Here is a 24,016-nt window from a genome sequence, read left to right on the forward strand (position 1 = left end):
AGTCATCCTAGAATTCCCCTTTCTCTCATCTCTCACCTCCAGGCACTCATGTCTTCCTATGTGTCCTGTGAACACTGATATCTCTCGTAATCTGTCTTCATCTCTCCATACCCATGGCCAAGCACTTAGTTCAAGTTCTCGTTCTCTCTCTGTCTCACAGAAAAGGGCTACTTCCCAACTCTTGCTCCTGTTTCTCCTCTACTCTGTCCTCCAGATTGGTGCCAGAACCAGCCCCCCCACCAAATCTAATCATCACACCGCTGCTCAGAATTTCAGAGTAGCTAACCCTTAACAGTAGGATAAAATACTCTTTCACGTCGTGTAAGAAAGCCCTTGGTGTCTGCCCCGCTCTAATACTATAGAACTTTGTTAAGACTGGTGCTATGACAACACTCAACTACCTAGTAAGTCCTCAGTGAATCTGGGTTGAATTGATAAAGAGATAAGTGACGATGTGGTTTGATGGTTAATAGACTTGCATCTCAACCCCATCAATTGTCACATCACCATTAAAATTTTCGTTTGGGGGTCTTGAGGTTTTGTTGGGTTTAAAAATCCTCATTATATGGTAATTATCTTTCTCTATCTGACTTATTTCATTTAGCTTAATACCCTCTAGGTTCATCCATGTTGTCACAAATGATAAGATGTCATTCCTATTCATGGCCGAGTAACAGTCCCTTGTATATATGCACCACCTCTTCTTTATCCAGTTATCTATTGATGGGCACTTGGGTTGCTTCATATCTTGGCCGATGTAAATAGTGCTGCAGTACCAGACGACCTCACTGATATGTGGAATCTAAAGAACAAAATAAACGAACAAACAAAACAAAAACAGACTCATAGATACAGAGAACAAACTGATGGTTGCCAGAGGAGAGGGTGATTGGGGACAGGGTGAAAAAGGTGAAGGGATTAAGAAGTACAATTTGGTAGTTACAAAGGAGACACAGGGATGTAAAGTACAGTACGGGGAATATAGTCAATAATATTGTAACAACTATATATAGTACCAGGTAGAGACCAGACTAATCAGGGGACCAATCACTGTGTAAATTATATAAATGCCTAATCACTAGACTGTACACCTGAAACTAATGTAAAATAATATTGAATGGTAACTGTAACTGAAAAAAAAACCAAAGAATTTAAAAACCCTGAATGATTAATTAAATGTGTGAGTGCTTGTGAAAAGATTTGGGAGTATTAAGATTTATTAGATTATCCATGAATTTTTAGTTAGTCAGCCTAGGAGCTTTGCTATGCAGAGATGAATCCTTTGTTTGAGGCTGGGGTGTGGCCAGGGGATGCTGTAGACACCCTCGCCTGTACAAGGTGGCTCAGGGCCATAGCTGAGAGAAACTCTGCTTGTGTAATTCTGGCTGCCACAGATGGCTGGATAACCTTGGATAAGTTATTCTACTTCAGTTTCTCCCAAGCAAAGTTAAAATAGCAGCATTAACCTACCCCCTACAGGCACGTTAATAAGTACATTTTCCCCCAAAGTGCAATGTACAAATTTTCATTAGTCATAGGGCTACGATAATAGTTAATTGTCCCTAGTTCTCCTTGTTATTTACTGCTCGCTCAAGCAAAAGACGTTACTGAAGGGACTGAGAGGGGGAAGTTGCAAAAAAATGCTGATGTACCAAATACGTTGCCAAGATAATAAAAACGTAATCAAGACTGCAGTAGACCTTCTGATTTCCATCCCAACTAATCATTAGAGATTCTATTGCAAACGAATTTTCTTATCTCTTATCTTTAAGTCAGCTCCTATGCCAAGGACTTAAGGACTCAATTTATCATGTCTTTTAACAGGTAGCTTGGCTGCCAGTATGCCTTGGCTCCAGACCTCCCCAACTGATTTAAAGCAAAATTGATTGTGACTCACGATGTATGTGCTCTGGGTTTTAAATGTAAATGCCCGAATGCTGAAGTATAATAGTAGACACTGCAACACATACTGTGGATATGGAACTTTTGCTCTCCCAATCTCCTCTTTTGAATGACTAACATTGTCTTTAGAATACACCAAATGTATCATACCACAAAAGATTCTTTCTCTCTCCTTCCATCACGACATGAGAAGAAAAGACCAGATTTTCAGGAAAAAAAAAAAAAAAAAGAGTCTCTGGAACATCAAAAATTAAAACAGCTTACCCAGGTTTATATCTCAGTTGACCTGTCTCAATCTTTCCAATATACATATTGGTCACTTGGCAGGACAACTACACAATAAAGACAGAGAAACGAATCAATAGTTGTATTGAGCTTCTGAATAGAGGTGCATCATTAATGTTTGAACTTACAGATTTTAGATAGAATACAAAAATAATGATTTTGCAAAGGAGAAAACTGAGACTTGAAAGGGTTTGCCCAAGATGCATAGACAGTTATGCATGTCAAAGACACCTAGGGGATCGATTCAAGAAAAATAGTCAAATTTGAAGGGGCAAGTTTTACCTTATCTGGAAAATAATATGCAATCCCATTTTGATTCTAAATAAAATGCTTGGTATTATAGTTATATGTTGAAGCATATGCGTTGACATTTTTTGTAAGTTGAATATATTGCATTATGTCTATACATTCTAAGCTAAACTGTGATTATCAGAGAACATGATTACTTTGTAGTAGTTGAGCATTTATAAAGCTAGGGTATCAGATATAGCTTATTTATTAATCAGCTCTTTGTTCAGCCCATATTAGACATCTTCTACTTGTCTTTCTTCCTACTCCATGATCAATTAGTAACAAACTGTCAATTTTAACTGATATTGCTGCAATGCCTTCCCTTTCTCTCCATTCCTCTTTTTTTTTCTTCTTCAGATCAGGGGTTGGCAAACATTTTTAGTCAGTGCCAAAGAATAAGTATTTTAGACTTTGGGCACTAAAGAGTCTCTGTGATTGTAGCAATGAGGCAGACATAATGTGGAAAACTTGAAAGTGGAAAGCTTGCAGACCCCTGCCTTGGAATATTTTAATACTGTATTTCATCTGGATGACTGCAACCACCCTATCTAAATCCTAAATCCGGTCTTTACTAATACTAATCTGACCGTGTCACAGCCTGCTTAACACCCTTCCCAGCTGCTGTTGCCCACTGGAAAAAGTCCAGACTCTGCGGTATGTTATACAAGACCTTCAGGATTTGGTTTCCATAAACCTTTCCAGTCTCATCTCTCCTTACGTGCAGGATGATACCCATTCACTTTATTTAAACTGGACTGTGTGCAGTACTAGAATTCTGCAAAGAAGGTCTCCTCCAGGTGTTTGTGCATGCTGTTTATTCTGTCTGGGTGTTACTCTCCCATCAAAATCTTCTCTCGCTTTTCGAAGTTTTATATTCCTTTAGTTCCCATCTTTGAGGCCACTTCCTCGTAAGTCTTCCTTGACCCAAGACTGGAATAGGTGTGTCTCCCGTGTACAGGCATTTAAAACAATCAGATCCATAGTCACATTGTAGTATAAAATCACCCTTTCTCTTGGAACATAAATTATGAGGGCACAGAGCTATTTATCACGGTATGCTTGAATGTGTTATAGTACCGTGTCAGGAGGTACAATACGTGCTGGTTAAATGGGTCCATGTGTATGTCAGTACTTTCGGAGAGGTTCAACTATGGCATAGCCAGAATAATCAGGATTATAAGTAATACATGGAACTTGAAAATTTGTGAATAACTTTATTATGTTACAGCTCATGTAATTGATCTTCACACTCACCCCGTTAAGTCGATCTTTTAGAAATCATCTCTTTTACAACTGAAAAACAGAAAGTGAAGACTCAATGAAACTAAAAGATTTTTCCGAGATTAGAGGATACATTAGCATCAACAGGTTGTTTAGAGTTTGTTTGGTTTGTTTCTTGAAGAGAAAGTCTTCTACTTTTAATTGTTAGGGGGTAGGAAGGAAGTTATTATGAGTCTTGAACGTGAAAACAACCTCCCGGGAACGTAATTTAATACTGTGCAAAGTGGCCCTGTCGTTATCTCTCCATGTCATCTGTGTCTAGTTTTCTACCCAAGAATGTGAACATAGGTTACTGTTTATTTAAAAAATATGAAGTTACTACCCCCGAACTTGCCACAGTTTGGCTCCCCTCAAGGTAGGGCCCAGTGTACATGAAGTCAAATCTGAACACAGCCATTGCCTGTGCCAGTAACTGCAGAGTGAGGAAAGGACAGCTCCCAGCAGTACTTGGAGCATGGTTCTTGTGAATAATTCATCAGGATGGCCACCGGCTGGGGAATATCCTTCTTTCACTGATTACTTGCTCTTATCCACCCATTTATCTTCATTAAAGACTTTGTTTCCTCTCAAATGCTTGTCTCCAATTTTCCCATTTAAACCTTTGAGCTTTTAGATACCCTCTTTCTACCCATAGCAGCGCTAACCACAAATTTCTAGTGCAATGAAACTTTAAATCCTAAAATTACTCTCACTATTGAGACATAACCAAATGTCACTATGTTCGGTCTTGACATCATTAGTATAGGGTAGAGACCAGTGGAAATTAGACCTCTGGTCAACTATTCTGACCCTTCACTAGAGACTTCTTTTATATGAAGATAATTATATCTTCCCTTGCCAAGAACAAGTTTCAAATTACATAGCTGAACTTCTCAACAAGTCAATTAAAAGTAATTTGGCAAGGACATGTTTGATTTCTCACATTCTATAATTATTTAAAAAAAACACACCACATATTCATAGTCAATGTAAATTTTGTATTATTTCTCTCTGTATTTCATTGATATTGAGGAAAAACAATAAAATTGCTTTTTGAAAAGAAATATGCTTATGATTATTATGATTCTGGTGCCATGATCTTTTTGTCATGAACTGAATTTTGATCTTATGATTCTCTAATAATTAACATGATGTGTGAGGAAATTACCCACTGGCAATTTCTGAGCTCATTCTTTCTAATCTTTTTCTGAAGATGGATACAATATTGCCTGTATCCGATTTCCTATAAGAGTTTTGAAAAATCATTGTAAGTTAATTAAGTTTCTTGACTAATTTCCTTAATAGCCTAGGGCATTTGTCATTCAGACCTATTGCTTAATATATATCCATGTTTCCCCAAGCATATTCTCACTTATTCTTTGTAAATAGCAATTTTTACAAAGTCTTCATTAGTTCCTAATTGTTCAAATTTATCTACTTCATTACACCTGCTAAAGAACAATTTTAAAATGAGTTCATTTTCCCTGCTATTTAAGAGTTGTTATAATACCTTATATTCTTTTTTTATTACAAGATTTAAATTACTTCGGTATATTTTGCCTTTGGTTTTGGGAACAGCTAAAAAATCCTTTGTGTGTATTTAGCATAATTCATAGTAACTAAAATTAAGCATTTTGAGAAAAAAGTTTTTTCCTTCATTAAAAGAGTTATGCATTAACATTTCATCTACATCTTGTTAAATAAAATGTTAAACAGATTTAGCTACTGAAGCTTGTAACTCACTCAGCTTTTGTTTTTAACACATCTCAGTACAAATCAAACCAGGATGGTTTATTCTAGCATCCACACTAGATGTTTTTCTTACTGCTCACCTCAAAGAATTTGGTCCTAAGTAATGACATTTAATTCTTTAGAAGTTATGTAGGCAATTTTTTTGTCTTGATGGAAAGATTTTAGTTTTTTGTATTTAAAATTTTGTTATCTGTAACTTTTGTCTCTATTTTAATACTTGCCTCCAAATGCAAATATTAAAAACCAAGTATTTTGAATTTAATATATAACTCCAAAATTGTGTTTTTACTTTTCTCTCTTCTTATGAATTTGTACATCATAAGGGGCAGGGTCTGAATACATAAGTCTGACTTTCACATCTGAAGTCACAGTCTCCAGGAAACCCTATTAAGTCCGGGTGTACTCAATGAGGTTTATAAAGTGCTAAAAATGATGTCAAACATCAAAAGTTTAAAAACAGAACACAACACACACAATGATAAAACAATAAGGAATCCTTTTCCTATGTCAATGTCTACCTCTCATCAACTATGAAAAAGGAGTTTGGGGCCACTCTCCATCCTGCTACTCTTCCCACTTCCTATTTCACGGGTAGGCTGATGGCTCCGCATTACTGGACAAGAGTCCTCCCCTTTTGGGGTCTCAGATTCATAGCCTTTTGGCTGCAAGTCAAATGTAGGTCTCAGCTGGTGCTTTTCCCACAAGACCCAGGGCCCCTCCATTTCTGTTGTCCCTAACGATTTCCAGTAAAGCCTGTGGTTTTTGCCTAGCCCGCCTCCTTCCTCCCTTCCCACGGAGCTCCCTCCCATCCCCTCCCTCCGTTGTTTCTCTTGTTCTTACTCCCACAGCCCCTCTGGCAGGCGCCTGGTCCAACCTTTCCATCTGGAGGAGCAGATTCCACTTCCCTCACAGTTTCTCTCAGAATTGACAGTTTCACTAAAAACAAACAAAAGCCCCAAATGAAAAAAACAAAAAACAAAACAAATAAAACACGTACTCTCTTCCTTCTTTGCCTTCTCTACCATTCATTCACTTAACAGCTGCTCAGGACTTGTGATTTACAAATGCTCTCTTCCCATTTTTCCTGCCACCACCATCACCTCTGACACACCCCTCAAATCCCTACTTTAGGTTGACACAGTCCCAAGGACACTTTTAGTCACCGAGTCCTGAGGGCACATGGGACTTCAGAGTGGGGTCATCCGTATTGAGGGTGTGTTTCTATCCCCCCAAATGTCACTTGTTGGTCTGCTCTTGTCATTCTGGTACTTCTGTGGAGCAGATGAAGCTACTGAGTGGAAAGGGATGGTCAGTTCTCCTCACAGATTTCCTTGTGAACTCTCAGTTCTCCTTCCTTAATTTATTGTGTCTGTCCAGCCCCACAGTGTTTTCATTCTCCTGATGCTTTTCAGCGGGCTGCAGTTCCTGAGATCAGGTGATCTACGGAGCTCTGATGCTGCTGATGGCTGACTACTGCCTGGCGTTCAGATCCACATTCTCGAATCACTTCCAAATTGTGGAACGTGAAATCCTGGATGGAACTTTACAATCATTTATGTCATATCAGAGGCATTTGGTCTGGCAGCTCAGAGCCCCTTGGTGTGGAGGAGGTGGCTCTCCCTGCCCTCGTTCTGGGGCATGTAGGTTTCATTCTTCCCATCAAGGTTGACTGTCAGTGTGGCTTGGCCCTTTGTGTCTCAGTGCTTCTCATACAGAATCAGATATTCGTGGTGAAGCCCAGCCACCCGACAGTGGGGAAGGACTGTGTGGTCTGCGATAGCGTGAATTCCTATTTGATGGTGAATAGCATCCCTGGGGTGGCAGACAGGGATCGCTTTCTGATTACTGTTAATATCTTAGAGTAGTTGGCAGATGTGTTATTTCCATAGATACCACAGAGCGGAAAGTAGGTTAGACACTCTCATGCACACACTGGATGCTAATGCTGTTCTAAAACAGGGAGGAACTATTTGTGATGAAGCATAAAGTCGAACAAGATGCAGAGGCTGATACAGTGGAGAGCAGTGTATAATAGAGGAGAAAGCTGACTCTTCATAGAAAACACATCCTGCCCTGGGTGGTATAGGAAACACCTAAATTAGTTCTAAAACACATTGTTTTGGAAAAAATATACATAAGTTCGACTGGTATAAGGATACGTGGTGGCTTACTGGGAGCTACTGAAAAGGGGTTACTTTGACTGTACAGCACCTCTGAGATTTCCTCCACCCACACGCTTACCCTTCCTGTGGCTGAAGAATTCTAACTTGTCCAATAATCAGTGAGAGGAACCAGAAGGACCTCTTGAACCCAATAAAGTCTCTCCAGCTCCATATTCTCAGGGAAGGTTTATCTCTCCACACAATATGTGGCTGGCTCATGGCCAGATCCGATAGAATCCAGTCACCCTGGTACTTTGGCCATGACTGAAAGAGTGGATGTGTGTGTGAAAGCCAAGGCTATCGAGATTCTAGAACGTTTGGCATTGGAAGCTCACGTCTATGCGGTGACAACATCTGAGCATGACAATGAGAAGGAAAGACCATCCTCTCCCTCTGGCCAACTGTTTTAGGCCAGAAGTTGTAGGGAGTCCTTCAGTGACTGTAGCACTGAGACTATCAGGAGAAGTGTCAGTGGTGGCTAAGTGAGGGGCACGTGATCCTGTGGCACTGAGCATCCTCTTTATTTTCTCTCCTTGGAGGGACACAGTCAAACTGACCCTTTGGATTTAAAGGAACACAGGGAATGTGCTCATTTCTAGGATAGAAAAAAGGACATTGTTACAAGAGTACATCATTAAAATAATTTTGTTCCTGATATTTTTCTTCGTGTGTGGTGCTTGCAAAAAATTACGTTATGAAATAAACCATGAGGTTTTACTTTCAATATTTTGTGCTAGCTAATTCACATATCTTCATCTGTCTTATCCAAATCTTTACTAACATAGATTATCAAGTGAAATCATATCAGTTAGTTCTCCTTTACTCACTGACAACAGAATTTTGCAATAATGCAGAAACTGGCAAAAAGGAACATTTATACCTTCAATCATCGCGTGATCTAGGCGCTCAATTGATTTCATCAGAGTTCAGTTCTTTTCCATTTTGGGGTTCTGCCTTCTGTTGTGTAGTCTTCATTCTCTGATTTCACGTGGTGGTCCCTGACATTTCTAGGCTCATATATTTCCAGATTGAAGTCCACAGATGTGAGAACATAATTCTGTTACCAGGAAAATGACATTGATAACCTCGGCTCTTGTCTTCTTAAAGGAAAGACTTCAATCAAGAGAGAAATTTGTGTGGCATGAACAGCAGGAGTTTATTAGTAAAAGACAGTACACTCCTCCCAGACATGGAGCGGGCTGACCCAAGAGAGGGCAGCAGCCTCGCCTTACATTGCATGAAGGCTTTTATTTCTGTGGGTAGACTCGCCTTCCCTTTTCCCTTCTTTTATTTCTCTTTCTTCCCCTGCAGTGCCTAGTCCTCTGACACTGAGCAATGCATTTCTTTGATTTAGGGGCATGAGTAAACATATCTCTTTGATTTAGAGGTATTGGTAAACACAGGCCCTTGATTTCAGGGGATGAATAAACACATCCCTTAGGGGTGTGTGAAAACCTGGAATCCTGTTGGGCTAGTGAGGTATTGATGGTCCTGACAAACAGGTTGTGTCCCCCCTTTTCTGACTTCTAACAACATATCTCTTTGATTGATTCAGAGGAAAGTGTAAACCTGGAGTCCTGCTGGGCAGCTGCCAGGGGTCTTGGCCCAAGTAGGAGCAAGATTTCTCCTTCTCCTGCTCATTTCTGTCTATCTACCTACCCTATCAATTCCTTTCCGATAGTCTTAGAAAAAGCCTTATGTAGTCTATGGACAGTGACTGGATCACACACCCCGATCTACATTCCTCAATACTGATGAGTGTGAACGCTCTGTTCTGATGGGTCAGACATGAGTCCCAGGCCCACCATAGCACTGAAAATGGAATCAAAATGGAGGACATGTGATTTTCCACAGAAAAATCAGAGTGTTATTGAGATGATTGCCGCCCATCACTCTGCTGTGTAGACTGGGCAAGTAGGACAGCGGTATCAAGAAAAGTGGGAGCTATTAGGAAACAGGACTGAATCTTTCCAGGCCTTCCCGGATAATCTTATGCCTTCCTCACTCAGAAGAATTAGATAGGAGCCTACTTTTTCCACTATGTATCACTGCAGCACAAAGTAGAGAGGGGGAAGAACAAAGAAATATAACTTTACAGATGTATAAAAATAGAAACACCAAACACAAATAAACAAAACTAAGTGTAACAGGGGGGAGAAAGAAAGTGAAGTTAAAATCCAGCCCTGGAGGGTAGTCACTCTGGCCGTGATGGTGCCAGCCCTGCTTGCACTGCCCCAGGCTGGCAACGAGAGATCCTTTGAAAAGTTCTCTCCACACTTGCACATCTGTCTGCCCCAGGGCCCCATGTCCTGGGGAAGCAGCTTTGACAGGTTTTCTCACCCTCCTCACTAGCAGAAGCATGGCTGCAATGCATGAAGCCCAGGCTTGTTGCCTCAGGAGGAGCCCGTCACTGTGGCTGTGAGCCCCTGTGAGGCGTCTTGGTGGTAGTGTTGTATCTGGCTGTTCATTAGGAATTGAGATGTATTTATGAGCAGGCATCTTTCACGTACAGGTGAGTGGTGGGAGCAGATGGACACCACAGAAATGAAGATTTATTTTTCATGTGACTGTCTTCAGTGGTTAAGTATGAAGGGAACCCCAGAGAAAGAATGTGTGGGGAGAACGAGGCTATGTTTCTCTCTCTCCCGCACCCCTCCCACAGGCTGGAGGACACACTGAGTGTCAGGGGCTGCCCGGCCTGCTGATTTCTGTCCTCACCTGTGTGAGGAAACGGCAAGGCTGGGAAGTCTGGGTACTGTAGGGAAGTGCACAGACCTAGGGAACAACCTAAGCTGACTTGTTCTGTCCCCTCAGGGTCTGTGTCAGTATATATATGCATATATGATTTGACTAAGTGCTGAAGTGCCTTCCAGCTCTGAAATCTTATGAGTCCTTGAGCTGGATCTTGTCATCTCTTCATCATTGTCACCACTGCCATGTCCTGGGCATTGTACCCAACATTTACACATGTGGTTTTATCCTCACTCAGCCATCCCAGGTCTTTGTGACAATCATTGCTTCACAGATTAGGATATTCTATCTCAGAGAAGTTACATGACTTGCTCTAGATTACTTAGCTATGAAAAGACAGAGCCAGGAAGTAGAGCCAAGATCCCTATAATTCCAAAATCCATGGTGCCTACCTAGAGGAAGGCAATTCCTCTGCCAATGATGGATTTATTTTTTAATCTGTGCATTAATTTATGACAAGCCTCCAATCAAATTTATCTAAAATTAAATTCAGAGGATTATATTATTGAACTAGGGACAATTGCCTCCTTTAACAATACTTATTAGCTTATCTGTAAAAAGAGAATAATGATACTTTTCATAACATAATTAGATAACTTAAATTAGATGAAGCAAGAAGTGTGTGGAACTAGCTAATACAGTATTGGCACTAAACAATTTACAGTTCTTTTCTCCCTTCGTGATCCAACAAGGGTAACATCCTATGAAAGAAGCCATCACTTTGGTATTGCTGCACTGAGCAACTTCAATTGGGTTTCTAATAATCTTTTATTAGGATTTGTGAATGAAAAGACTTAAAACTAGTAACAAGTTCAGTCTGAAATCAAATATGGCCTAGACATGGCTCTCCAATCAATGGCAAAGAACCTTCTGAGAGATTATATTTATTCACTGAAAGCCCTAAGGGCACGGCTAGAACGTGTGGGAGGAAGCCAGAGATGTCAGTTCAATAAAAGAAACAACTTTCCAACAATATAAGCTGTTCAAAGACTGAACCAACAGCCTCAGAAGACAGTGAGCCTTTTATCATCCTAAATCTTCAGGTGGTACAGGCTGATTCTGGAGACTTTTAATAACCCTCTTGATGCTACAACTCTTTGCTTCAGAGATCTTACGAATCTGCTAAGATTAAACGGAAGTTATAGAGGAGCCAAATACCTTCAGATGCATTTTTTACTTATTTTCTCATTCATTTAGTTGTGTGTGTGTGCGTGTGCACGTGTGTTTGTGTGTACATGCCAGCGCGTGGCCTAAGCACCAGAAATCAGAGATTAGTAAGATGTATTCCTTCCCTATGATGAGTTAATAGTCTAACGAGGGAGAGACACATGCAAATAGGAAATGCAATGCAATTTGGCGGATGTGATATTAGGTAACAGATATAACGAGATGCACAAGTGGAGGGAATCAGGGCTTTCTCTTCTGGGTTTAATAGCTGTTTTCTTTAATAGTTGGGCCTAATCTTTGGTTTTGAACATTCTAATTCAGTCCCTAGCTTTTTCTGAACGAGCAGTGGCTATCTGCTCTGCAGATTGCAATCAAAGGGAAAAAAGACACTCCATACCATCACCCAAATGGAAATGGCCATCCTCCTGGTACATCTACACAAAGATGCAATTTGTGATTTGGCAGTATAGGGGGTGGTTGGAGTGATGACAAAGGATGAGCTGAGCCTGGGATAGGAGATCGATGCAGAGGAGAGAACCAAACAATGGTAAACAGCAGTAGCTTACTGGTCTATGCATGCCCTTGGGTTGATTAGTTTCCATGGATAGAATCAAAGTATGTATCCGCTGTGAAATGACATAGCTTTCAGAATGTAAAGCACAATTCTTTAATTGCTACTCTCAATGCAACACATTAAAAAAATCTAGAATAAACTACTATCACATAACCTGAGAATGTTGCATGAATATTAGAGATATAGTTCCTTTCCACAGCACACCTCTCCTCTCCTCTAGGAACTCTGTATCTCTTTCCCCCTTAGACTTACAGAGGTTTAGTGACTTGTCAAAATTACTCAATCTTTAGAAATTAGAACCTAGAGGTCCTTTTTTTTTTTTTTTTTAGTTAGTTTGTTTTTTAGATCACATTCAGATAGATTGACCTTATTCTATTTGTTTAATATAAGAAGGACCCACTTCCACATGTACTGAGAGAAAAATGGTCTAATGTAGCTTCCCCTGGAGTCACCAATCATTATTAGATGGGGTGGTGGAGCTTTGGACTTCACACTAATTTTCATATTCTGCAAAACATGGGACATAGACTAGATTAATAACTTGAGCATAAAAGAAATATGACAATTGGGGCTGCATTTTACAAAAGGCGTGCCAAAACAAAACTAAACCATTGATTTTGTAGTCACCAGATTTTACCAGCAAGCACAATTTTGTGTTAAAATGTTTCAAAGATGAATGGGAGAGAAATATGACAAACACATTTCACTAACAATAATCTATCTGTGGATAGGTAAATAGATATGTATTAACTACTTTTAAATGATTACGGAAGATTTTTTTGTTTTATTTTATTTTTTAAATTAAATTTATTGGGATGACATTAGTTAATAAAATTATATGGGTTTCAAGTGTACAATTCTATAACACATCATCTGTATATTGCATTGTGTGTTCACCACCCAAAGTCAAATCTCTGGAAGACGCTTTCAATGAGCCACACTGGGCATAAACCAATATCTACTCTTCCAATCTTTCTTTGTAGTGATTAGTTAAGAGACAGTAAAAGTACTTTTAAATTAATGAGTGACTAGAGGGAAAATAAAGAGTAAATTCCAGTAATTTTGATAGGTCATCTGTTCCAGTTTCATGTGTGCAGTTGAAAGGTCTATTCAATTTTCAAAATGACTTTAAAAATCTTTTTAGGCTTATCATTGCAGAAGTTAATGAGCACAAAATTTAGAAAAGACAAGCAAAAAGAGTAAAATATAAATCACCACCAGAGGCCACCATTGCAAACATTTTGTCCCATGGTTTAAACCACGGTCTCAGCTGCAGGTGGGATCTGAACTCTAGCTGTAGGGTGAGATGAATCCCCTGATAATCGCTATTATTTTTTGACTTGTGTTTAAAGCACTCAAAGGCTGTCAAGATTCACTCAATACGTCTTTGAAATTAGGAAGCTCTGAGCACTGTGCATTGTGTAGAGTAATGGATGCGAATATAAGGTCATGTGATATGAAATGGACAACAGTTTGAATAAAAGCACAAGGTGTGTCCTTTTCACAGAACTGGTGTTACCCCCACATGCAAAGGTTTCCTTTTTGAGAGTCCTATAGGTTATATTTCAATGAGGAATATGTCAGAAGGTCACCATACTGACAAAGGGTATTCTCTTTATGTATTCCAAAATAAAGAAAAAAAATCTATATCTTTAAAGTAATAGCTATGTGCTTCATAAGTATTTCTGTTAGTCACATTCCCCTAATTGTTATATATTCTTTTTGGTGAAGTAGAGTCAGTTGACTCTGGGCTTTCTAACTCTTGCTCATTACTATAATGATGCCCTGTGGGCTAGAAGGATCATGAAACCTTTAAAAGTCACTCTTTAAAAAAAGATGGGTTTTGAAACTGTCGATCTCAAAACTTTTTCAGGCATTACATTGTACGTTGTGGTGGTTTCGTTGAACTGGGCAAGGCCTTTTGACATTGTTTGGTTGATTTTACTCAGAAACTCCATGGTCAAAATTGGGCATTTGCAATGTGGTTAGAAAAGGGGATTTTGCAGAATGTGTGATAATTTTGTGTGTGTCTATTGACACTTGTCTATGAAATTGTCTTCATAATCACCCCCAGCAGAGACAGCAAGCGCCAACCTCACAATGGCCACCCAGCATGGTGGCAAAGGCTATGAGGACCACAGGGGGTGCTGCTCTGCTGTATCTAATGACCCAGACAGCATTATAGCCACTTTATTAAATCTTTGTGACACAAAGCAATGTTACCACACTTAGGGCTGGGCTTATTATAATCTTTTTCTGAATTAAATCTACAACCATGCCACTTAGTTTTTACCAATAAGTCTTTAATGTTTTATAATCTGGAAGTGTTCAAGAATGGAACACTGGAACGTTAATCTTAGCCTGTGCATAGTAGATGATATTTTCAAGTTGATGCTCAAGAGCTTTAAAAACTGGTCATGAGGGTTGAGTATATTAACCTAGGCTTATTTTCAAAAGCCTAAGCTTTAATTTCTTCTTGAAATTCTTTTAAATAGCAAGAAAATTTTAGTCGAATCTAAACATAAATATAATAGTGTCTGGAATCTAGACATTAGATTCTAAATATAGTCTTGAATCTAAACTGAAAATATAATAGTGTCTGTAGAATTGTAAAAATCAGTAGTTAAAAAGTTGAATAAACATAAATAAATAAAACTAAAAAAACAAGAAAAATAATTATTCTTTCTCCTCCAAAGAAGTGGAAGGCCACTGAGAAAGTCAATCAATAAACATTTAATGAATACCTCCTTGAAAAGATCACTTTAGAAGTTGTTGGAAGAATAACAATTAGTAACATAGAGTCATTGTCAACCAACAAAATAGTCATTTAAAGTAATCATACATCTATACATGGTAACTATAAATTATTCATTCGTGGACCACTTATTGAGTACCTAATGGATACCGTGCATTGAGAAGTACACTGGAGAAACAATAATAACAATAATGATCATTTGAATAATGATAGCAGCTATAGCTTATTGAGAGATTTTTGTGTGCCAGGCACTTAAAGTTTTCTCCATCTTGTTTTATCCCCATTTTTAAATTAAAGAGCAGAAAATTAGACAAATTAAGTCTCTAACACAAATGTTCAGATCTATTTGCAGAGCAGGCAACTGAATTCTGGCTCAAAAGATGTTTCAATAATATCATACTACTTCTCATACAAAGACGTACAAGACAATCTGTTTTCCTTCAAAGATCACAAGTCATAAAGGAGATGCCGATATACGAATGGTTACAAAACAATGTAAGAATTGCTAGGATGCAGAGGTCTCTATAATATAATATGCATTAGGGAGAAGGGACTGTCTCAGGTGACACATTCACAGAAGAAATGACGATGCCCGTTTTGAACTATAGCATGAGTAGGAATGCAGTCAAAGTACAGGGAGGCATGCGATTAAAAATAATAGAAAGAGCAAAGTGTTATTGCATGAAGCGACGTGCACATGGTTCAGTGGGCCTTTGCACAGAGTGAATTTATGTAATTGGCAGGAAACTATGCTAGAAGTAAACGCAGGTGAAGAGCATGAGGAAGATAGGCTATGCTTTGGTAATGAGTTTGCGCTTTCTTCTGTAAGCAGCGGGGAGAAATTAAAGCTGAGTATTGACACAATTAAGTTTGTCTTGTCAAATGATTACCTTAGAAGCTGTGTGGAGGATGGATAGGAACATGGAGAACAGTTGCAATGACCTAGATAAGAAATGACAAGAGCCTTAACTAAGACAGTTGCACTCAATAGAAAAGGGACAGGTTGAAGTGACGGTCAGTAAGTTAAATCAAAAGAGACCCACTGAAAGTATGTGCATAAAAGCATGTGTCCTGTGTGTCTGGCTTGTGTGACTGAGTAGAGGATGAGGCGACTACATTTGGCAACACTGGAAATAAAGGAAGCTTTAGAGGTGGCTGGGTATGGTGAGTTCAATTTTAAACATGCTGGGTTTTAGGTGCTATGTTACCACCTAGGTTGATAAGTCCCGTAATGATCAGAAATCCACAGATGCCTGCAAAAGAGAAAAAGATTTGTGGCATTATAAGCCAGATAGGTAGTAACTTGGTCTCCAGCTTCGGGGTGAGTGAATGGCAGGAAGAATAGATGTCATGGGGAGACCCAAACTTTTAAAGGGGAAGTAAAGAATGGTAAACTAATGGAATAAAATGAGAAGAATCCAACGTAAAGGGGAAGGACACTCAGTACAAAAGACTACTTATTCAGCCATTTTTACATGCCTCCACTCTGAGAAGTGGGTATGTGAAGATGAAGAAGACATGATTTCTGTCTTCAAGGAGCTTCAAGCACAGTGGGGGCAGGGAGAAGTGATTTCAAAGAGAAGGAGGTCCACTGTGTCTAATGCCACAGAAAGGTAAAGTGGGAAATAGACTGAAAGTTACATTTGGTTTGGCGGTTAAGTGCTTGGTCACTGCTGCAGTGTGATGGTGAGGGCAGCAGGCAGGGAAGTAAATGTAGAGTGATTCTATTAGTTTATACCACGTCATCACGGAATTTAGTTATGAAAGAAAGGCAAATGGTGGGGCTTTAAATACAGAATGTGGGGAATAATTAACAGTGACTATTTTTACGATGGGAAGAAATTTAGCAAGCTTGGATTTCAGGGAAAATAGGAATAAAGAAGATGATGAAGAAGCAGGGTAGACAGGAAATATTGATGGAGCAAATCTTGGAAAGGAGTGAGATTTAAGTCATAAACCTGGGGCAGAGCAAGAAGTGACTCTGTCTAAGGCAGAGGACTTGAGCAGTTATGCTGGGTCCATGGTGTAGACATTTTTTTCTCAGTTAGGTCGGGGCAGGTTGATCTGTAGGGAGTTATGAAGGCTTATAGGAGCTCTGAGGATTTGAAATAACCATTGGGGAGAAGGGGACAAGGGCTTGATCAAAGAGAGGAAAGGCTTACCGAGGAGTTTTGAGAACCCAGCTCAGCCTGAGATAACTAACTTGAAGTGACATCACTCTGTTCTACTGTGAGGCTTTCCTTCCAACATTACTTAAGGAATTCTGCGAAAGAGTGAATATGCAAATTGTTGGACAACCACTATGGCCTGTAGGCAAGGTGTGTGTGTGGCAGTTCAGGGTTCAGGGGGCACTGAAGAAACTGGCAAGAAAAATGTTGATATGATAGACGGTGGTCTAGGCTAGATATGGAAGCACTTTTGGGAGAATTTCCCTTGATCGGGTATTGCTGCACATCTTCCCAGCAAAGGTTGTTGACAGCTTGCTCAAGGATATTTGCATATTAGACAGCTTTGGGAAATCTATAGACAGTGATTCCCTCCAGAGCCATGGAGGACTTTCTCTCCCGGATGTCTTCTTCTTGTCACTAGAGGTGTTCTTGGGAAGAAAAGTAATGCCACTTCATGGAGGGAGACAGAGGCAGGTTTGCCTCTGGTCCTTATGTAAGATCAGGGTCTCCTTTTCTTGGATTTCCTCACCTGTGACACCAAGCTGTCATGTGTACAGTATCCACCTGGGCCTGCCTCTGCATTGCCCCATGGGACCTGGGGGACAACGGGAGCCAAAGCAAACACGAAACCCAGGCCTTCTGTGCCTTCTGTGCCATGAGTAATGAATTGTCTAAATTCATGTGCACTCAGTGTAACCTTCCTGGTCGCATTCATGGACGGACAATGGACTACCCTACCTGCCATGGAGACGGCTGCTGCTTAAGGATTGCCCGTTGGCTTGATAAAGCGAAGTCAGGCGAGGAGAGGCCCACTACCGAATGGGTTTGAGAAAGGAAAGGGGACCTTGGTGGGTGTGACGAGAGAGTGTGAGCGCACGGAAGAAAACAAGTGCCAAGGGGGTATTAAACATACAGTGGTAATACATGGGAAGGATTTGTGGAGGAGGTGAGATTTAGACTCAGTCGTAAATGATTGAAATGATTTATAGATGGGCCAAGATTAAAAATGGTGCTGCTACTTCAGTGTGGGTGAGCGATGAGTAATGCGGAAGTAGAACGTGGAACGGTCCAGGGCGTTAATCGTGGGGTCAAAGCGTTAAGTTAAACTTCAGGGTTTACTTATTTGAAGAATGAAGACCATAGTTTACTGCTCATCCTATACCCTCACCTTTCTCAGCAAAGAAGAGTGGAGAGTGGGTAATTGCACTTTATTTCAGCATCTTCTCCAATGTTGAATTGTCTCCTATGGGATCTCTGCCCAAATGGGACCTTTTACTGCAATGGGTGAGGTTGTGTAGTCCTGGGCTTTGCTTTTCACTTTTATGTGCTGCCCACTGGGCTCAGGCTTTACGCTTTGGAAGGATAACCCTCATCTGATCTAATCACATAGATTTATCGCAGCCTCGTTCTCGGTTACAATAAAGTTACTGTATGCCCCCTGACCCCCCAAAAAAGGGAAGTGAGAGACTTATGGCACTACTTTTATGAAGTTTCAGGTTGTAGTAAATGTGTTTTTTGAGATGCACTAAATTCTTCAGTTTTGGGCATCCTAACTCTTAAAAAAGGAAATTAAGGGATTTACTAGAAAGACTGATTTATAAGGTAGAATGCTGCATCCGAGTTGGGCCTCATTAAGAAAAATAAACCTTGAGTTAAAGTACTGTTTAGGAATTGGGATCTTTGTAGGGACAGAGACATAGCTCTTGGGCACAAGTTCACAAGGCAGCCTTGAAGTCAAAAGACTTTGAATGATTTAAAGAATTGCTTTACTAGGAGAAAATGGGTTCCATGCTATTTTTTGGTTCAGCATTTGCTCCATAGAACTTTTTCATTGCCTTTGTTTATTTATTTAGCAAGAATGTTGTCTTTCCTTTAAAATTTTGGTATTGCTTTCTACTTTTCCTAATTAGAGAAATCCACTAGGTGGTTTGGGAATTTTATTGCTTATTGATTTCTTATTGTTTATATGAATGTTAAATATAACATTTTAATTTTAACTAGGATGCAAATTTTCCTGAAAGGTGCTGTTTAAAAAAAAAAAAAAGTTCATTTTTAGTTTATCACATTTACTGTAGTATAATTCTTCCCTTCATTTTATTTATCTTCTGAAAATGTCATTAGTGGAGAAAACTAAAACGACAAATGAAGGTATCTGGGGAAGCAAGCTGCCCTTGCTTTGCCTCTAGATAAATTATACAACAAGGTTCCTCTCCTTATTAGACAATGTCTTGGGAGATAACCAGTCACTTTCTAAATACAAGCACATTTGAATTTTAAAATGTTAACTTTATAAAAGGTGATGCATTTTCAATCTCTGGGCTAAGTGTTAAGTGTAGTAGGCCAGTCTGGGTGTGGAAAATACCATAATACAGGTCAGGAGACTTCCGTAATAATAACTACAAATGCAAACATATGTACATGCATACATACATATGTCAAAATTTGCATGACACTTAAAATATTTTTATTTGATCATTAATTGTTGAGTCATTGTTTGAATTTATTTCCTTCAGTGTGCCTCCATTAGTTTTTTACTATAATGACTCCATTAATAGTAATATCTGGGGTGGAGTTCATATGAGTTTTTCCATACTTAGGTGAGATGGAGAAGATGTGATATTGCTAAGTCTTTTAACCTCTGATTATCCCCAAAGGATATCTACTTTTTGTGGCATCTAATGAAATAAACACACATTTAAAAAAATTCAGTGACTAACATATAAATATAATAAGTATGTTTGAGTGTTTAATTTAAACACAAGTTATAAACAAGGCCCTTAACTTTTCAATTCAAAAACTTTTCTCCAGGGGCGACCGGATGGCTCAGTTGGTTAGAGCGCGGTGCTCTTAACAACAAGGTTGCCGGTTTGATGCCCACATGGGCCACTGTGAGCTGAGCCCTCCTCAACTGGATTGAAACAACTACTTGACTTGGAGCTGATGGGTCCTGGAAAAACACACTTAAAAAAAAAAAAAAAGTAAAACAACAACAACAACAAACTTTTCTCCAGCTTCTTTTGTAACTTTAATGAAGATATTAAAATATTTTATACACTTTCAAAACTACTTTTTAAATGTCATTTCTGGAAATATTTGCACTTTATAAATCATAGTCTTCATTTAGCCTGACATTGCTGGCTCAGGAACATGGAATACTGTATTAGTTTCTGTAAGAATGAATTGACTTCACTATGAAATAAGGCTTTCTCAGTATCAGCCCTGCAGAAATATATTGGTTACAGCTAAAACGTATGGCTATGCTCACCCTAAAACATACAGACATTATAAAACTGTATATTGGTTTCCGTAACAATGTATTCTTTCCAATGGATTCATGTGGCTTTCAGCAAGAATGTATTGATTTCATTAAAATGTGCTCCTTGAGATAAACAAAAATTCAGTTAAAATGCATTGGTTTCTGTTAAAGTTCATTGACTGAAGTGAGGAACATTGCACTGTTGTTGGGTAGCCTCAGGGTTTGGTAAGTATTGAATAGAGAAGTATACATAAGTAATAATAAAGGCTGTGGAAAACAAAGATATTATAAACTGTATAAAGATGTAAATATTCAACACACATTATTAGATTGAATTTTCTCACAGGCACTAAGAGTTGGCTCAGGTTACTTTTCACAAAGTCACTTCAACCTCAGTGTATTTTGAATTCACAGGAACTCAAGTAACTTAATGCACAGAAGGAACTTTGTTTGTTTGTTTGTTTGTTTGTTTTGCCTCTGTTTAAATTACTCCCCAGGAGGACATTAAGTCCATAGAATGCCCTTCAAGTCATGTAATGTCTAAAATTCCCACTTCAAAAACAGAGGCTCGTTCTTCAACAAGTTAATGCATTTTTTTTTTTTTTTTTTTCCTACAGGACCTAAAATATTTGCACAGAATAGGCCACACACTGGGAAAACCAAGCTGATTTTGCTTAATCCCACGTTGCATCTTCATATTTGTTGTGGAAAAGGAAGAAAGAGAAGGAAGAGAGAGAAAGGGTAAGTACAGTTAACCATATTTCTTTGTATTTTGATTTCTAAGCAAGCAAAAGAGACCCTAAGATTCCTTGGGGAAAATTCCATTTAAACACTGTTAATTATAAAATAATGTAGCTTTCATATGAGTAGAATGTAAGTAGATGCATTTCATTTGGGGAAACAATTTTCTCTTTATTATCATTAATATAATCTGAGCCATATAAGACTAGAGAGGAACAATTAAAAACAAGCAAAAGTAAAAATTAATTTAAAATACAGTATCCTATCATTCATGAAAAATCATTGTTTACATTTGATACTTGTTTTTAATACAATTTTTATGCTTCATAGCCATCAATATATTTATATCTCTTTTAAAACAAATTGCAAAAAAGACAAATTGGAAATTATATTATACGGACTTTGTTCTAAACATATTTTTAACATAGATAAGAAACTACATAAAATATAAGTATTCAGCTAAATGAATTATTATACAGCCAAAATCTGACCAAGATGGCCTTAATGTTCCCCTTAGCTTGGTTAAACTTTAGATAGGTTTGTTTCTGACTATAGGCCTCTGACTTCTCTTTTCTTAGAGCATTTACTTTAGAAAACTTGCAATTATAAATACTTTCTCTGCTCTTTTGAGATGGAAATCTTCTAGAACCCAAGAATATCAATCCAGGAAGGACTTGAGAGCCATCATTTGAAAGGTAATCATCAAGAAAGACAGCACCCCTGTCTCCCAGCCTTTGTGGGAAGGTAGAAGCCTAACTTCAATAAATGCCAATTAGCAAGCACAGATCTCAATGTCAATGACCAACTTCCCCAGGATGCATCCTCTAATACTTTCATATGAACCTATTCTATAAAAGTCCTCTTGCCTTTTTTCCAATGTTGAGTTCAATCTCTCCACTGTTGCAATAGTCTTGAATAAAATCTTATTTGGATGTTTAACTGCATCCAGTGCAATTTTTCTTGGACATACCCATGCATGCACCATTTAGATCAGGAATTATAATGTTGACAGTGTCTTGAGCCCTGCATGTGCTTTCCTATCCAAATCTCCTCCTTTCTATCAAAATTAGCCATTTATTGACTTCATGCTAAATACTATCTTGCTTTCTGTACACCTTGTCTTTATATTTTTACTACCTAAGCATGCATTCCTAAACACTACTTAAATTTTATCTCCCTTTGAAATGTATTTAAACAGAAAGCAGACATTTTAGACTGGCTTCTCTTGTCTACTACTATCATGTTTGTGAGATCACTCTAGTGTTGAATATAGCTGTTACGTGTTCATTTTAATTACTGTGAAGTATTCCAGTAATGAATATTTATTTATCCACACCACTGATAGACATTTGGGCTCTTTCTTCTTTGGGCCATTGCAAATAGTGTTGCTATGAACCCACTTGTACATAAATCCTGCAGCATGTGTTCACTCTTTGTTTGTGATACCTATCTAGGAGTGGAATTGAAAAGGTTTTAGTATTTTCAATGCAAAAGAAGTATATAAATAACTGATTCTTTACTTCCTTCTTTCCTTCCTCCCCCACTTCCTTCCTACTTTCTTTCCTTCGTTCCTTCCCACCCTCCCCAATTTTATTATAATAATTTAGATATGTAGTTCCTTCTTTGTCATTCTTGCGATCCATTGAGCTTATTGAGTATAGTGGTCATTCACTAGTTTTGAAAAATTTTGGCTATTTTCCTTTCAAATGTTTTTTTCTGAAATTCTCTCTTTTCCTTTGTGATTCTAATTAAATTAATCTTAGAACCTTTTATTGTATTGCCATGATCTCTTCATGCTCTCTCTATTTTTTCCCTCAAAATCTTGTTTCTTTGAGCTTTATTCAAGATTATCCCCCCCAGTGTTTATTCCATTTACTAACTTATTTTCTTTAGTTATTTCTAAGATGTGCAATTTCAAACATATCCACTGAATTCTTTATATCATTTATTTTTCAATTTTAGAATTTCTATTTTGTTCTTTTCCAAATCAGCTTTGTCCTTTTAAAAGCTATGTTCCAGTTCTCTGCCAAAGTTGTTAAATTTGTTTTTTTTATCTTCTTCAACATAGTAAGCACAGTTATATAAAGCTAGTGCTTAATTATCTGGGATCCTTGTTTATTTGGTACTTTCTGTTTCCCCTTCATATCGTCAAGTTTTCTAATTAGCTAGCTTGTCTTTGATTATAAGCTACACATTTTATTTGCAAATTTGTTTGCAGAAATAATTTGAGGCCGAAGATAACAGATATACTTCTTGACTGAGAGATTTCATTTCCTCTCCTCTTGGCTTTCCACATGGTTTCTCCTCATGGAATATAATGGGCTTCTTTCCTGCAAGGGAGTAATATTTCCACAGTTCAAGAAACCTAAGGAGAGGGAGTTGGAACCACACCAAAGGTGTATCATTTTTTATGATCTAGCTTCAAAAGTTTTATCACTTAGGTTATATGGCATTGGGATAGATTTAAAGGGAGTAAATAGTCCCAAGCTATCACTGGAAGGCATACAAAAAGAACATATGGAGTTAGATCAATGTACTTATGTTGCCATATTTGACTGGGTAAATATTATAATCACTTCAAAATACATTACCAGGATCTGTTTAAAAAATCTTTTTAGAGTTTGTTAATTTATGGCCTTAGGATTGATTACTCCCTTTCTTATTGAATCTTATTAAGTATCACAGCTCCTTTCTGAGGCTCAAACATTCCTACCTTCTCTACTGACCACAAAGCAGTTATTAAGGGGGAAATTATTTAGTTTTTATTTATTTATTAAGATAATTGTATTTTTAATTTATTAAGGAACTTGGGATGTTTGCTTCCAGTTTCTATCTGAACATAGCCCTCCTAATACACACACACACACACACACACACACACACATATATATATATATATATATATATATATATATATATATATATATATATGGCTAAAATTAAAAAGTCTGA

Source organism: Rhinolophus sinicus, chromosome 4 (genome assembly GCF_057876585.1).
Source record: "Rhinolophus sinicus isolate RSI-liver-muscle chromosome 4, RSI-T2T, whole genome shotgun sequence".
Lineage (NCBI taxonomy): Eukaryota > Metazoa > Chordata > Mammalia > Chiroptera > Rhinolophidae > Rhinolophus > Rhinolophus sinicus.